Here is a 15323-nt window from a genome sequence, read left to right on the forward strand (position 1 = left end):
TGCACTGAATGTTTTTTTACGCAGAGCATTTTTTTCGTTGTTAAGATTGTATATATTCCACAGCTCTCCTAATTTGAGCTTAAATAAAACTCTCTTCCTTTCTCTTTAAAATTTAAAAAAGGTTTGTTTATTTTGTATAGACACTCCCATATATTTGGGAATTGTTGGCATATACTGCTATTTCAAATCATGATATAAGGTAAGACCTTAAGAGGAATGAATGTACATTGAAGAGAATGGACAGAGCATGAACTCTGGACCAGCCTGACTTTGTTAATTGGTTTATGTCAAGAAACCAACAAATTCACATTAGGGGTTCTAATGTCCACCCAGAGGTACATTTTAGAAGTTACCATTGGTGATTTTTTTTTCATAACTGTGAAGCTAAGAGAATCAAATACATCTTTGATGATTTCAGGATGCATACAGACTGAGCACTGGAATTGGGGAGTATAGAAATGCACTTGGGGCACATAGGTGGCTCAGTGGTTGAGCATCTGCCTTTGGCTCAGGTTTGTGATCCCAGGGTCTAGGATCTAGTCCCACATCAGGCTCCCTGTGGGGAGCCTGCTTCTCCCTCTGCCTATGTCTCTGCCTCTCTCTCTGTGTCTCTCAAGAATAAATAAAATCTTAAGAGAAAAAAAGCCTTTGAGATTTAATATTTCTAAGATGAGAGAGATTCATAGTGATAAGTTATTAATTACATCAAGGAATGAAGAATGTATTAAGAGTTCTGCAGAGAACTAGTAAGATATGTAAGTTTTATAAATACATGTACATATCTTTTATAACTATATGTATGATATATATATGTGTGTGTGTACTGCATATACATATGTAGGTGTAATATGTATCTGAGATTTGTTTCAAGAAATTCACTTATGTGATTGTGAGGCATGGCAAATTTTACCGTATTCATAAGGTAGAGGGTAGGCTAACGGGCTCGAAAGTCTCCTGAGAAAGCTAATGCTGTAGTCTTGACACTGAATTTCTTTCTCAGAGAACTCTTATTTAAACCCTTAATGCCCTTTCACTGATTGGATAAGGCCCACCCATGTTAAAAAAAATAAGATCCTTGGTTTAAAGCCAATCAATTGTAGGTGTTAAGCATATTGATAAAATCTTCACAGCAACCCTAAATTAGTGTTTGATCCAATAATGTTAAATTCTATGACATTAGAAATTGTCCTCTGGTTGTGTAAGATAATATCTTTGCTCTCAGAAAATACAAAAAATATGAGACATGAAGTATGAAGCTCTTAAATGGTTCAGGAAAATATAAATTGATGAATAATAGGAAGGAAAAAGTGATCGAAAAAATGTGACAAAAATGGGAAGTGGTAAATTTGTGTGAAGGATATACAGTTTCTTGGTGCTAGTCTAGAAACTTTTCTGTAATTTTGAAATTATTTACAAATAAGTATATGTTTGTGTATGTATCACTGATTAACTTCTGATACTTTACTTATTATAACTATTGTTTATTTTCTGTTTTCCTTTCCAGGTATTGCTCCATGAGGGCAAAGGTCTTTTTTTGTTCACTGCTCACTGCTGTATCCCCCCAAATTTTAAAAATATCTCACTCAAAGCAGACACACTATAGATATTTCAGTAAGATCGAATGGAACACTGGTTCACAATATTGAAAAGTTATGTCTTTTTAAGCAATGTAGTTGATCTTGCAAACTTTTTTTTTTTTTTTTTTTTTAGAGACAGCAAGTGAGTGGAGGGGCAGAATGTTAAGCAGGCTCCATGCCCAGTGTAGTCCCCAAGAGGGGCTCAATCCCATGACCTTGAGATCATGACCTGTGCCAGAATCAAAAGTTGGAGGCTCAACCAACTAAGCAACCCAGACACTCCAAAACTAAAAATTTTTTTGAATAGGAAATGAATGCATATGGTACAAAACCAAAATGATATAAGAATAGCAATGGGAAGCTTCTTTCCTACCTATTCTTTTACTCACAAGTAAGCAATTGAGTGGCTTTTCTTATATATATATATATATATATATATATATATAATATATATACATATATATATATATTTTTTATTACTTATTCATGAGAGACACACAGAGAGAGAGGGAGAGGCAGAGACACAGGCAGAGGGAGAAGCAGGATCCATGCAGGGAGCCTGATGCGGGACTTGATCCTGGGACTCCAGGATCACATCACCCCCTGGGCTGAAGGTGGCATTAAACCGCTGAGCCACCGGGCTGCCAGAGTGGCTTTTCTTTAAGGAAAGATAAATAAATACATTAGAATTTTCCTCCTTCAGGACACCTGGGTGGTTCAGTTGGTTCAACTATTGATTTTGGCTCAGGTTATGATCTCAGGGTCCTTGGATTGATTCTCATGTCTTGCTCCTCCTTCAGCAGGGAGTCTGCTTGAGGATTTCTCTCCCTCTCCCTCTGCCCTCACTCCACTTGTTCTCTCTAAATAAATAAAGTTTTTAAAAAAGATTTTCCCTCTGTATTAACCAAAGGGTAGCATGACATACTCAGAGCCTTGGACTTTATATATTTTTTACTTAACACTATATCCTAGAGATATTTCCATACCAGCACATGAAGGGTGTCCACATTGTTTTTAAAAGCTATAGGCCCTTTAAACTTCTGCAAATGGAGTCTGCAAGATAAGAAGACAATATTCCCTGGTTCCCTGTACCTGCAAGGGAAGCCGATATAGTCATCTAACTTTACAGAAGCAAATGCTTAGAAAAGAGTTACATATGAATTTACAATTCATATATATGTATTGAAAAAGTAACCCCTGACTTCTGAAAGGTGTGTTGTACTGGTTGATTTCCCTACTTAATAATCCTGGATATGGTAATAGAATTTATTTTTCTTTTCTTAAAGATATAAAGCCCTAATCGATTTGTTAGCTAGAAGTGCAGTCATGGCATTTCACTTGTACATAGCCAATACAAAAAAATGAATCTGCAGATTGCTCAGATAAATGAAGACCATGACCATTCCTGTTCATTTAAGTGAAGAGCAAACATCTTTTGGGTTCTACAATTTGCCGTGCTCTTTCTTTTCTCTAGACCTTCAATTCCTTTTTTTAAAAAAATATTTTATTTATTTATTTATTTGAGAGAGAGCAAGAGCAAGAGAGAGAAAGAGTGCACAACCTTGGGGGAGAGGAAGAAGCAGACTCCTCACTAAGCCAAGAGCCTGACATAGGGCTCAATCCCAGGCCCCTGGGATCATGACCTGAGCTGAAGGCAGACACTTAAATGACTGAGCCACCCAGGTGCCCCCAATTCCCTTTTTTTTGAAAAAATTAACCTACTTGTGTTTTTAGAGGAATTTTAGGTTCATACCATAAATGGAAAGTACAGTGTTCCCATGTGCACTATCCCCACACATGCAAAACCCCTCCTACGAACACCCCCACACCACAGTGGTACATGTTATAAATGATGAATGTACAACTTATCATCACCCAACATCCATAGCTTACAATAGGGTTTACTCTTGGTGTATATTTCATGGGTTTAATAAATGTTTAAACACATGTATCCACAATTATAATATCATACAGAATAGTTTTGCTGCCCTAACTAAACCTTCCATGCTCTACCTATTATTCATCCCTCACTCCCCCTAATGCTTGGCCTGCCTTACTGCTGCCATAGCCAAGCCCACTTTAGCTTGGAAAGGTTAACTCTGGATAATGAGTACAAAATGATGACAGGAATGGCTTATAACACACTAGATAAAATAAGGATGGTAATATGCCATATAAAATAAGAATCCTGAAGGATTCTTGAGTCCATGTGTCTTCTAAGAGAATTAACTAATTTAAAAAGGGAAGGATGAGAAAATTTCTTTACAAAGAGTACCAACTTATTGGGGTGCCTAGGTGGCTCAGTCAGTTAAGCATCCGACTCTTGATTTAGGGTCAGGTCATGATCTCAGGGTCATGAAGTCAAGCCTTGAGTCAGGCTCTGTGCTCAGAGAAGAGTCTGCTTGAAATTCTATCTCTCTCTGCCCCTGCTCTCTCTCTAAAATAAATCTTAAAAAAAAAGAAACTTTGGAATATGTATAAATTTTTCAAAATTTAAAACGTGGTTCCCAAAACTCCAAATTTATTGACTGCTTGACCTTGGGCAGATTCTCTCTCCTCCTGGGTCTGTTTCCTCACACATTAAAAATATGGGAATAATATTAGTACCTGCCCCACTCAATTGTAATGAATATAAAATGAAAATATGCAGTTAATAACTTAGTTCAGTTCCCGAGGTACAATCAGGGCACAATAAGTGTTAGCTATTCCAAACCCACAACCACTTGCCTGTAATTCCAAAATAAAAGTGGTATGAGAGCTGAAAGTTTCCTCATAAATTTGGAATAAACGCTTTTGGTAGAATAAACTAACCAGAGGCTATGTATTATCTCTCTTCACCTTGCTTAGCATGAAAATACGAAAGATTTATGGAAACACTAACATGTTTGATCATAGGGTATTTTGCATGCGAAAGTTTTTGATGGTTTTGGATGTGTATTTCATTATTATCCTTGCCACATCTATGCTCTATGGACTTAGTTCACCGAGGCAAGATTCACAGAAGGTGGGAGACAAGGAAGAATTAGACATGGGGGGAGGGGCAGGGGTGAGTGTGTAAAGGGAAGGTTGGCCCAATGATGGAGGGATTCAATAATTTCCTTAGTTGTGGCTGTTGCCAGTGACCCTCTTCTCATGTCTTTATTTCTTCTTTTTCCTGGGGATACCAATGCCCACTATGAGGTGTGGGTCAAACCTTCCACCCTCATGCAGTCTCTCATGCTCTCAGGAGGCAGAGACATCATTGAAGTCTTCCTTTGCTTGGGCACCAGGGTCAGGGGCAGATTCTGGCCCAGAGAGTTACCTGCAATCCTTCCTGGAGCGCCAGGCTCCACCCAGACGTTCCACTAAGGGGCTAAAAATTGGAACTCTATGATTCACTGGAAAGAAAAAAAGAAAACCATAGCAAGGATCAAGGCTTGAAAATGGCACAGAAACAGATGTAGGGTGAGAGTGCCCTCCTTTGCGTCCCCTTAGGGAGATCATCAGCAGATGGCCACGTTGCCCTGGGACCCGGCTATTCCCGCGCTGCCTCCAGTCTCCGGCCATGCAGTGCAGACGTGTCGTAGCCATAGGAAGAGGTCCTCGAAGTCTGTGGACCCCAAACCTAAGCACCCACCGTGCCCTACCTCCCACCCTCCGCACACACCAAGAGGAACACTGCCGCCCATTTGTGCGCGCTCCGCCCAGATGCACACCTCATACCCCCTATTACGCCCGCAGTGCCACACCTGGTCCATGGCTGTATCTGCCCTGGCTTGCGTTGAAACTTGCAACATGGTGGCCATAGCATTGCAGAACGCATGCGCAGAGCAGGCTACAGTGACTTTCCTCAGGAGAGCAGTTTTTGTCTCCCTGCGTCTGCAGAAGAGGTGAGAAAGAGAGCAAAGGTCACAGGAAACTGTATTGAAAAATTGAAAGAAAACGGAATCCTGCTATTCATTAAAATAGAAACAAAAAATAAATAAATACGTGTTTTAAAAAACCTGTCAGGGTTTGTTTTTATACTTGTGTATTCATGAACTGTACAAATGTCAAAAAAAAATGCGTAACAGGAATTTAAAAATGGATTACTTCTGATTGCTGCCTCCAGAGATGACCACCTTTTCATTTGCTGTACACCTTTCCTCATGATTTAATCTTCATTTTTATGTATAAATATTAAGGATTTTCCATATAGTAGAAAATGGGATCACATTGCATTGCTTGATAAACATTTTTATTTTTATTTATTTATTTTTAAAGATTTTATTTATTTATTCATGGTGACACAGAGAGACAGGCAGAGACACAGGCAGAGGGAGAAGCAGGCTTTCCACCGGAACCTAATTCAGGACTCTATCTCAGGACCCCAGGATCATGACCTGAGCCAAAGGTAGATGCTCAACCACTGAGTCACCCAGGTGCCCCATAAACATTTTTAAAAACGTATTTGTCTCTCAAAAACAAACAATTAGGTAATTAAATTAAATAAAACTCATTGCATCTTGTTCTCCGTTTTCAAAAATTAGGCTTATCATTAACCAGCTTCAATACCGTAACCATATCCAGTACTTTAACCAGTTAGGAAATTAAATTAGAAATAGAACCAATTTAGAACATTATATAGATATAAAATATATAGAAACAAAATGATTAGTTCAAAATACTGAATTTGGAAAGCATACTTGCAGGACATAGAACAAATATAACATAATGTACAAGTCATAAAATATTGTAACTGAGAAGTAAGGGAGGTCAGAACAAGCCACCCCAAAATATGCTGCTTTGGCATAGGGATTATTTTGAGCTAAAGGGGCAAGAAGGGCCCACTGACCTCCCATTTTACTCCCTGAAAGTAGAAGATAAAACTCCCATGTGAAGTATGCCCTTTCTACACTAGGAGGAAAGGAACATTCTTATCACTAGAGATGAGGAGTCAAAATAAAAAAAACTTCCAGGGGCACCTGGGTGGCTCAGGGGTTGAGCATCTGCCTTTGATTCAGGTCATGATCCTGGGATCCTGCCTGTTTTTCCCTCTACCTATGTCTCTGCCTCTCTGTGTGTGTCTCACATGAATAAATAAATAAAATCTTTAAAAATATTTTTTAAAGATTTTATTTATTTATTCATGAGAGAGAGAGAGAGAGAGAGAGGCACAGATACAGGCAGAGGGAGAAGCAGGCTCCATGCAGGGAGTCTGACGTGGGACTCGATCCTGGGTCTCCAGGATCACACCCTGGGCTGGAGGCAGCGCTAAACTGCTGAGCCACCGGGGCTGCCCAATAAAATCCTTTAAATCAAAAAAAGTCCATACAAACAGACCCTGTTAAATAACTTTTATCTTCCTTTAGTCTCCCTATATATTTTAGCTACTTTTGTGCAATTGCCTCTCTTTGCTCAACCTAATACATAAGCACTTAGGTTTTGCTACTTCTTTAGATCTTCATTTCCTTATGAAGCCTTGTGTAGCAGGTAAAACATACATTAAATAAATGTATAAACTTCTGTCTTATCTGTCTATAAACTTTTGTGTTAATCTGCCTTATGTCAATTTAAATCTCAGGCCCATCCAGTGATCCTAAGAGGGTAGAGGTAAAATTTTGCCTCTTCTACATAAGCCAAGAATCTGAAAAGATAATCAAGGAAACAAAAAAGTAAAATATGACCAGTATATTTAGTTAAAAGTTTTCAAACACATTAATACTCAAATAAAAAAATAGAGCAATGAGATATCATTTTTTCCAGGATTAGATTTACAGTGATTAAAAGATTGATTATAGGGATGCCTGGGTGATTCACCGGTTTAGTGCCTGCCTTCAGCCCAGGGCATGATCCTGGAATCCTGGGATCGAGTCCCACATCGGGCTCCTGCATGGAGCTTGCTTCTCCCTCTGCCTGTGTCTCTGCCTCTCTCTCTTTGGGTGTCTCATGAATAAATAAATAAAATCTTTAAAAAAGAATAAAAGATTGATTATGTAGTGTGTGAATAGGTTTGAGAGAAAAAATATGAATAAAATGGAAGTTTCATATTACATTTTTCCTGAAATTATATGTGAAAATTTTAAATTAAAAGCCAAAAACAGGGGATCCCTGGGTAGCTCAGTGGTTTAGCACCTGCCTTCGGCCAAGGGCGTGATCCTGGAATCCCCGGATCAAGTCCCACGTCCAGTTCCCTGCATGGAGCCTGCTTATCCCTCTGCCTGTGTCTCTGTGTGTGTGTGTGTCTCTCTCTGTGTCTCTCATGAATAAATAAATAAAAACTTAAAAATAAAATAAAATAAAAGCCAAAAACAACGAATATAACAATATGTTGGAAAAAAAAAAAAACAATCTGGCACCTGGTGATAGGGGAGTTCAGTTTGTAAAAATTCTCCAAGCTTTGTACTTATGATATGTGTACTTCCAACATTTGTATTATATTTCAGCAAAAAGTTAAAATATTGGCAAGGAGATGTCCTATGACAAATGGAAGAAAAAATCCTTGCTTCAAGTGGTAATAATAGTTTATCCTTTTTAATATAGCCTCAAGGACATAGAATTTGATAAATCATAATCACTGATTTATGATACATTGTCATCATTGTTTTTGTTCTTTCATGACTCATTACATTTAATAAAATTTAATACATCTGTAATGATCATCAGTGAATTTACCATCTGAATCATAAATTAGAACACTACCAATCATTTGTATCAAATATAGCTGAGAGATAATCACTGCCATAGATTTTGTGTGGATTACTTATTTATTTTTTAAAATTACATATGTATACACATGTGTGCCTAGATAAGAGTTTGGTTTACTTGATTTGGAACAATAAAAGTGAGATATATGGACCTTGCTTTTTGACTCAACATTATGTTACCCTGATTTATCTATTTGTTTTCATAGCTATATGATTTCCTGTCATATGAATATATCACGATGCATTATGACCAGTCCACTTTCAATGGACACTTGGATTGTTTGCAGATTTTTTTGCTGTTAAGAACAGAGCTGCAGGGGCACCTGGGTGGTTCAGTCCATTAAGTATCTGCCTTCAGCTCAGGTCATTATCCCAGGGACCTGGGATTGAGTCCTACATTGGGTTCCCTGCTCATTGAGAAGTCTGCTTCTTCCTCTCCCTCTGCATCTCAACCCCACTGTGTGCATGCTCTCGTTCTCTCACTCTCTCTCAAATAAATAAATAAAATCTTGAAAAAAAGGAACTGTGCTGCAGTGAACATGTGGAAAAGTTTCGCTTTGTGTGTAATCAAGATGGAAATTGCTACATCAGGGGAGAGTCCACAGATTTTCAGTTTTTAAAGATCATGCCAAGTTGTTTTTTTTTTCAAAATTTTTGGAAAGAGATAAGAGATGTTATTAGTTCACACCTTATTCAATACTTGGAATCGTCAAACTTCTCGTATTTTGCCAATGAAATAAGTATAAAATGGAATTTAATAGAAGTTATGATTTCCTGTCCCAGATACTGATGAGGTTGAGAATCTCCTCATCTTTCCTAATTGTGTTTCCTCTATTCTAAAATGTAATGTAATCTCCACAAACTCAAAGATTTTCACTGACAAAAGTTTGAGAAAATCTTTTTCACAATGGCCAATGATTTTTTTTTTAGTTTTTTTTCTTTTTCTTTTTCTTTTATTGGAGTTCAATTTACCAACATATAGCATGTCACCCAGTGTTCATCAAGTCAAGTTGCCCCCCTCAGTGCCCATCACCCAGTCACCTCAACCCCCCTCCCACCTCCCTTTCCACTACTCGTTGTTCATTTCCCAGAGTAAGGAGTCTCTCATGTTCTGTCACTCTCACTGATATTTTCACTCATTTTCTCTCTTTTCCCCTTTATTCCCATTCACTATTTTGTATATTTCCCAAATGAATGAGACCATATAATGTTGTCCTTCTCCAATTGACTTATTTCACTCAGCGTAATACCCTCCAGTTCCATCCACGTCGCAGCAAATGGTGGGTATTTGTTGTTTCTAATGGCTGAGTAATATTCCATTGTATACATATACCACAGCTTCTTTATCCATTCATCTTTCGATGGACACCAAGATTCGTTCCACAGTTTGGCTACTGTGGACATTGCTGCTATAAACATTGGGGTGCAGGTGTTCCGGTGTTTCACTGCATCTGTATCTTTGGGGTAAATCCCCAGCAGTGCAATTGCTGGGTTGTAGGGCAGTTCTATTTTTTTTTTTTTTTAGGTTTAGGATTTTCAAAAGTATATTTGTTTGTTTGTTTGTTTTAAATGTGCTGATGTCAAATCAATTGGTCATGACTGGCTCACTTATTCCAAAGAATATTTATCTTTTTTCATTTTCTGTGAATACATTTCAGTAGTAATGCAAAAGAATCAAACATTTTCATCTCAAATAAGGTTTTAAAAATTGGAATAATTTAAGGGTGTCTGGGTGGCACAGTTGGCTGAGTCTCCAAGTCTTTGTTTTGGCTCTGGGTGTGATCTCAGATTGTGAGATGGAGCCCTGTGTTGGGTTCCAAGCTCAGCATACAGTCTGCTTGGTATTCTTTTTTCCTCTCTATCTGCCCCTCCCCATCTGCACGCGCTCTCTCTCTAATAAATAAATAAATAAATAAATAAATAAATCTTTAAAAATTGGAATAGTTTTAAAACTATGTGATGGTGAAAATTCCATGTTTCATGATGATGCTTTCTAAAATAAATATTTTTAAAAATATATTCAAATTGACCTTTTAATCAGTGATGCTTTTCAGAAGGCTTATCAGAAAGGTTCAGTAATTTTTCCAAAGTCATACAGAACTTAAGTATAAAGCTAATATTTAGAATCATGTATCTGGTTCCAGGATCTATATTCATAACCACTTTACTATATTGTCTACCTGATGTGGCAAATATTTTTCCATATGTGTAAAATATTTTATTTTTATCTTTAAATTCCAAGAATTAAAAAAATTACTATTATGAGAATGGGATCTGTTTTTATGTGGTATATTGTGAACTAGGTTTTTTTTAATTTATGATTTACCTATTTGAGATAGAGGGAGAGTGAGCAAGCATGATGGGGGGAGAGGCAGAGGGAAAGGGAGAGAGGAAAAGAAACAGACTTCCTGCTAAGCACAGAGCCCGATGACACAGGGCTTGATCTTACCGCCCTGAGATAATGACCTGATCTGAAATTAAGAGTCAGACACTTAACCAACTGAGCCATCTAGGCATCCCTATTGTGAACTAGTTTTATAAGAAAGCTAATAACATTGTAGAAATACATATTATTATAAGAAAGCTATTAATATTGTATATACATTTATTTATAAGAAGGGTGTCAATATGTTGATACATGAAAAATAGCTTAGCAAACTGTATATACATATCTGGTAAGAACTACAGAACTCAGCAAATAGGGTAGCCCTGGTGGCCCAGTGATTTAGCACCACCTTTGGCCCAGGGTGTGATCCTGGGGACCTGGATCAAGTCTCACGTCGTCGGGCTCCCTGCATGGAACCTGCTTCTCCCTCTGCCTGTGTCTGCCTCTTCTCTCTCTCTCTCTCTCTCTCTCTCTCTCTCTCTGTGTGTGTGTCTCTCATGAATAAATAAATAAAATCTTTTTTTTTTTGGAAAGAACTCAGCAAATAATTACTCTATCCAAACCTCTGCACCAAGATACTCGACCAAACTCTTTACATAGCTTCTTGTAGCTTAGGGCTACGTCCTCAACGTGACCCCAGATTCCCCTTAAAATGCCTGCCTAACAAAACACAACAGGCCAATAGCTGAGACAGGCCCTTAACCTCCCTTTCTTAGAGCATTTACTAAAAAGGACTTATAATTGTGAATTCTTCTTCTCTCCCTTTGAGATTTTTATGTACCTCCTACAATTCTGGGGTGTCTTTCTCAAGGATATGAAAGCCATTTCTTTGAAATGTTATCTTCAGGGACCTCTGTCTCCCACTCTCTGTGGGAGGACAGAATTCTAACTTTGATAACTAGCAGGTACCAGACACAGTTGGCCTGACCAACTTTTATAACTTTTCACTTCCCTGCTCTACTTGATCCCTGCTTGTTCCTCCCCACTCCTCTTTGCCCCTGCCATCCCAAGATTCAATTACTTTCACTACATTTAGGTTTTCTAACTGAGTGGCTGCAGTTCCCACTGTAAGGTGTGGCCTACAAAAACAACCATGGAGCTCTTCAAGGATATTGGGGATTCTCTCATTAATTTATTTCTCAAAGTATTGGTAAAAGGTATATCTTACAGACCCTCCTCCTAGGATGGCTAAATAGGTCCTAAATGACAAATACACTTAAAAAAAAGATTTTACTTATTTATTCATGAGAGAGAGAGAGAGAGAGAGAGAGAGAGAGAGAGAGAGAGAGAGAGAGAGAGAAGCAGGCTCCACGCAGAAACCTGACGTGGAACTTGATCCTGGGACCCCAGGACCATGCCCTGGGCCAAAGGCAGGTGCCAAACCGCTGAGCCACCCAGGGATCCCCAACAAATACACTTGAACATTCAAATGTCCCTAAGCCTTTGAATCTCTTCCTCTTCAGTCAGTAAACCCTGGAAGTTGAGCATTTCCAGTTCTCTTTTGGTGAGCCACTTTTTGGTTCTTGGTTCAACCAACAAACCAAACAAACTGTTAAGGGCTAACTCCTTGAATTGCAAATGTAACTCAGAAGCAATTAGATGTAGAATCTTTGCTTTATGGGCCCATATCAATAAATTCTATGTGACACAAATTTATATTCCTTCCACCATTATTCTACACTCTTAGTTTCCATTCCCACACCTGTTCCCCAGATTTCTGCTTGTATAATTTAGAAAACTCAAGCAGTTCTTTGGAAGTGTAATGTATCTCCTGCTAGGTGACATTCTGTTATCTCACCTTTAGGAGCTTGATGACTCTCGAGTCTAGTTGTAAGTCTAAAAGCAAAGAGGTAGGTCCTGAGGAAAATCAGCATTGTTTTTCATGGCAAGGCCTCAGGGAAGGCCCTCAACATTTCCTTAGGCAATGCTGTGTTAATTCCCTCAGAGGTAGATACCTCTGGGTGTTGGGAGGCTACTTCTACCAGAGGAAGAAAGATCTCTACCAATGGCAAAGACTTATCAGAATTTAGGATCTCAGTGATCTCATTTTCATCAAGGTTTTCCTACATATCCCCATTCCAACTTATATGATCCCATTATTTCCCTATCAATGCTCTCACTTTAAGAGACGACAACTGTGAGGCTGAGAGTTCAACTTGTGTTCTAACTCAGCCAATCACAGGATGAGGTTTTACATTTGATTTTTTTAAATTTTTATTTATTTATGATAGTCACAGAGAGAGAGAGAGAGAGAGAGAGAGAGGCAGAGACACAGGCAGAGGGAGAAGCAGGCTCCATGCACCGGAAGCCCGATGTGGGATTCGATCCTGGGTCTCCAGAATCGCGCCCTGGGCCAAAGGCAGGCGCCAAACCGCTGGCGCCACCCAGGGATCCCTACATTTGATTTTTGTCAGTTTTAGCTACAGGAGATAAGGGTCTCCTACAGGGCACACAGGGAAGCCCTTGGGTTATTTACGTGGTGTGTTGAGCTGGGAATTCAAATTCCTGAACTCCTCCTTTTCTTTTCTTTTCTTTTTTTTTTAACTCCTCCTTTTCTTTCACCACTTTGTCAAGCAGCATTAGGAGAAACCAACCAACATCATTACGTTCCTTAATTTTCAAAAAGTATTTGGAAGTATCATATACAGAATCACTTAGTACCTTGCTCCTAAAGGTGATTGATCAGGAGCATCCAATGCAGGTATTTTACATATCTCCATAAACAGTTAACCCCATACTGTCAGTGCTTTGTTTACTACTGGAAATAGAATCACTAGTGTATTTAAATCTAATCATATTTGAGAGCAAATTCCAGAAGCCCCAGAACCAATTCAGGAAACTCATCCTTAAAATTCCATTCCTCTAGAAACCGCTCTTGGTACCCAAACCTATATTAATTAGGGCTCTCCAGAGAAACAATAAAAAAATAGAAATATATAGAAAGATATTTATTATGAGGGATTGCTCATATTATTATGGAGGCTGATGGCTTAATCACATTTGCACAAACCATCTTTGTCATTTGTCACTTCCCTGATCTACTTGAGTCCTGCTTGGTCCTCGCCTTACTCTTTTAGTTCTCCCTTTAAAACATCCAGTCATCTCCTTGCAAATCAGAATTGAGCTCAGCTCTTTATCCTATTGTTTGTATTTAGTGAACAAAATGTTTTCACTGCTTTAATGTTCAGCTTCATTGATCTTTGACAATGGGTAGGCTATATATATATTAGATATATAGACTTATTAGATGTTGACTCTTTGCTCAATTTTGCATATTTTCTTTAATTTTTACTCTGAATATATATATACTACATATGTTTTACTATGAAATCTGTTTTTTCTTCATCATCTGATGAAACTCAAGAAATGTATGTGAAATGTATGAATGAATGACTGTTTATATATTTTGCCCATTTTCCTATCTGGTTGTATGTCTTATTCTTAATTATTTGTAGGAGATTTTACAGATTCCCAATATTCTTCACTTTTATTACATAGGTGATACATAATATTGTAGAAAAATTAGAAATTGTGATGAATTTCAATTGCAAATGGAAAACAAAATAAAGGCAAGGATTCTTAGGAATATATATGAACCAGTCATGACAAAGTAGCTTGTCTTAGAACATCTATAAAACAACAGTTTTTTGGAAATTGGTGGCCATCATGTAAAGTAGCTTCTGTAAAAATCTGCATCTTGTCCTGGGTCAGATACATTTCTGTTAAAATCATTTATATTTATTGGGGATTGGAAGCTGTAATGGAAAATTATTAAAATTTATTTCAAATAATATCTTCTTACTTATATTTTATGTTTAGTAGTTCCTGAAATTCTAGTATTTTTATTTCTTCATTATTTTCCTCACTTGAGAAAAACATTATTTAGTTAATTCTGATGTTGGTGACAATTCTGCTTTAACAATGTCAATGTTGGACATATGATAATTTTCAGTGGTTTTACATTTTTCTAGTTAACCTTACAACTGCTTCTTAAAATTTTGATTCATTTTGCATTCATTTTTCTTTTTTCGAACATCACACTGGGTGGCTTTTTAGATGCCACATATATTTTAAATTTATACTAAATTTATACTCAAAATTTATAGTCAAAATTTTTAGTAAATTTTAAATTTATACTAAATTTATACTCAAAATTTATACTCAAAGTTTTGAGTATAAATTTAAAATATATATTTTAAAATAAATACAATATTTAATTGAAGTATAACATAATATTTAATAACATATTTAATTTATATTCCTTAACAAATTATGATATTTAAACCCAAATAGGTATACATGAAAATATGTATCAAAAATAGAAATATTAATAAATACAAATGGCAGAAAATTGTGCTCTATGTTTCCAGACAAATTTGATGGAAAAAATAGTGGAAAAGATTTAATATACAGAGGTGAGTAATAGACAAGGTATCACTGTTTTACATGAATATGGTATAAAAGTTTCCCAATAAGTATATTATTCTCTGGATTAAAAAACTTTCAGGAAAGGTTTAATATTTGATCATATTTTACTTGTCAAAAGTCAAATATATCAATAAATAAAAGTTGTATTACTTATCTAATTCCTCTTTAGAGTGTTTTAAAGTCACACAAACATATATGTATAATAAAACAAAACTTTCCCTTTTATCCTGCAGTGGCTGTGGATTACAGCTCTGAACAATTAAAATA

The sequence above is a fragment of the Nyctereutes procyonoides genome, unplaced genomic scaffold, assembly GCF_905146905.1.
Source record: "Nyctereutes procyonoides isolate TBG_1078 unplaced genomic scaffold, NYPRO_anot_genome, whole genome shotgun sequence".
Taxonomy (NCBI): domain Eukaryota; kingdom Metazoa; phylum Chordata; class Mammalia; order Carnivora; family Canidae; genus Nyctereutes; species Nyctereutes procyonoides.